The sequence below is a fragment of the Myotis brandtii genome, unplaced genomic scaffold, assembly GCF_000412655.1.
Source record: "Myotis brandtii unplaced genomic scaffold, ASM41265v1 scaffold247, whole genome shotgun sequence".
NCBI classification, from domain to species: domain Eukaryota; kingdom Metazoa; phylum Chordata; class Mammalia; order Chiroptera; family Vespertilionidae; genus Myotis; species Myotis brandtii.
In genome coordinates, this window is record NW_005359352.1 from 1,778,405 (window position 1) to 1,781,312 (window position 2,908).

The window sequence follows — 2,908 nt, forward strand, 5'->3', positions numbered from 1 at the left end:
TATTTCAGTGGCCACTGAGAGAGACGGATCCAGGCTAAAACCACCTCACCTTCCCCGCCCCCCAGCAACATTATTTACAGCCACAGAGAAATCCACGCGACACCCACGTTTCCTGGCAGCACAGCGCCATCTAGTGGTGAGATGGCGACCACCAGGCGACGATTCCCAGGGGGAACAGGGAGGCCTTCGCACTGAGGTCCCCTCTTCGGTCCAGGAGGTGGGAAAGTGCGTCCCTGTCCGGACAAACGCACACGCCTCAGGGGACAGGTGCTCTCACGGCACCACGCGAGCTCCGCAGCCAACAGCCGCCTCCGGGAGCACTGGGTTTTGACTGGAACTGTCAGTGAATTATAATATCGGTTTTCTTTCGGTTCCACTATCGGGACTCTTTCATGGGAGCCATGAATGTTTTTCATCTAAAGAGAATTTCGACAAAATACAGCTTCATCCAGCAATGGCATGCAGGGATGGCCGACATATTCTGACCCGCTCGGGTCAGGGCGAGGCATTCCACACATGACATTCCACAGGAACAGCAAGCACATGTCCCATCAACCCTAACCCTAAACCTAACCCTCAACATAACCTCTACCCTAACCCTAACTACTATCTCCCAGCTCCTTCATAAGGGCTGGTTAATAATGTTCCCACTCAGTCCCCACCTCCACCTCCACCTCCACCTCCACCTCTTTCTCTCTCTCTGCAAGAAGCAATTGGCTCCACAGTACAATTACTCTCAGGAAGAAAATGCTAATGGTGATGCCAGCACTGCAATGGCTGGGTTTGGTCGTCTCCAACCCAGAAATGCGAACTCTAAGAAATGTATTGGACAGAGGAGATTTTTCATGCATTTGGATAAAACTGTAGTTTGTCATCTAAGTAGCCTGTTGGGGGGTTACTCTACTCAGTACAAATGCTGGGAACAGCACTGGGGCTGAATGAGAGGAAATAAAATGAGCCCAGGCCTCGCTGGCCTCCGCTGCTGCCATGGGGCACTCACACGCCCGTTCCCGCCCTCACGGCTGGGCCGCAGGTCAGGCAGCGGCCTTCCCACTGTCCCGAGGGCGGCTCCTTCCCGCACCCCACGCTTCGAGGACGGAGTCAGCCTGCTCCCCGCCCGCTCCTTAGCAAAGCTTGTGTAAGTTTGCGAGGCCCAGCACGGATCACTGTGGGGGGAGAGGCTCCTACGAGCTGCTGAGGGTCGACGTGGGGCAAACATTTTTTCTTGTTTGTGCAAGTAAAAGCACATCCATGTTCATCATTTATGGAAATGTTTAAAGCACACTGATCCCTGGGAAAAAACCAACACAACTGCCCATGGCAGGATTTTATTAAATAATTTATAGTCCATCCGTACAACACCTGCCACTGCTATCAGATGATGGCACATGTGTGTGCTCACATATGCAGAGCTCCAAGACATAGCACTATGCACTGCAAACCCGGCCCCACGGCATCCGGAAAGTGTACGTGCGTGTCTGGATTTAACCGTGGTGGTGGGGTGCTTACGACTTTCCGGACACTGGTCTTGACTGGCCCAAGAGCTTTACAAATTCTAACTCACTTCATCCTCCCACCAGCTCTGCAAGGGAGATGGCGCTAGTCATCGCTAGACGATGAGGCTACCACGTGGAATGTCGAACAATTTGCCGAAGTTACCCATCCACCCCTCTCGGTCTTCACAGAGGAGTGCAGCGCTGTCTACAAGAGCAGGAACTGGTGGGAAATTAATTGATCACAGGAGAGTGCGAAGAGCGGGGGAGGGGAGGAACCACACTCCTCTGTCTACGTGGACGTGGACCATCTTCCACAGCACGTGTTTGCACGGCGTGTGGGGAGTGGCGATGCCCTGAAGAGGGCTGGGGCACGGTCCCGGGTGAGGAGTGTCCGGCTCTCCAGCGGGTCCGAGTAGCCTGTCGGGTGAGGCCGTGCCCCTCCTACGTCTGGACCAGAACCGGGTCGGTGTCTGACCCCGCAGACCCAGGCTCTGGTCCGGGTTCCGATGAGGGTCAGCCCCCGGGCATCCTCCCAGCGCCTCCCTCTGGCAGTCGCCTCTCCTCTCTGCGTCCGAAGCTGGGCTCGGCCAGGACTTAAAGGCAGGCGTCCCGGTCATAGCCCCCAACCTGGCCGATGAGGGGGCCCAAGGAAAGTTCTTTTTTATCTAAAAAAAAAAGAAAAAGCAATTCCCACATTCGATCTTTCTTCCAAATCCCGCAGAACCCAGGGGGGGCACAGACTCTGTTTGGGGGCGTGTCCAGCGATGCCACCGCTCAGCCGGGTGTGGGGCAGGTGGTGCCCGGCTACCTGTGGGTGCGGAAGCAGGTGTTTTTCAGACACGTGAGCCCCAGGAGGTCACCCGGCGGGGAGGGGAGTGGCTGTGACGCGGGCACACAGGACGGCTCCCTGAGCCGAGGGCATGGCCTGGCCAGAGAGCAGGACCAGGCCCCTCAGAGCCGACTGGGGAGTGAGAGGGAACCGGGACACGGAGGCCCAATCCCAGGTCCCCAGGGCCCATCGTACCTGCTGGGGCACCGCTCGCTGCCCAGGTCGCTGCGGACCCAGTGGCGGCTGAGCCACGGGCTCAGCAGTGATCGCAGAAGAGAAATCGGGGTCTGGCCCCGTCTCCGAGCCTCTCGGCACATCTGACCCGGTTCTGCCTGCAGGCGACTCTCTGGGGTCCTGCATTGGCCCCTAGAAAGAAGGAGCAGGTGCTAAAGCGATCAGTCAGTGATGCCAGGACAGGCCGGGGCAGGAGGCTGGGCGCCACCCCCTGGAAGGCGGGGCTTCCCCCACCTGCAGTGACATTACCTGGTTCCCTCCCGAAGGTTCTGGGTTCTGCTCTCCCGCCTGGAGGACACGCGGCGTGTGGAAGACACGGGAGGAAGTGGCAGCAGAAGAGGCAGGGGGC

General features: G+C 57.9%; 1 long non-coding RNA gene across 1 annotated transcript; it reads right to left on the reverse strand.

Annotated features, from left to right (window-relative positions):
* Window positions 1-1,333: 1,333 nt before the first annotated feature.
* On the reverse strand, window positions 1,334-2,902 carry LOC106726275. Its single transcript, XR_001362305.1, has 3 exons — window positions 2,809-2,902; window positions 2,521-2,691; window positions 1,334-2,161 (listed from the first exon to the last, which is right to left on the reverse strand). It is a non-coding gene; the product is annotated as an uncharacterized LOC106726275 (long non-coding RNA).
* Window positions 2,903-2,908: the final 6 nt, after the last annotated feature.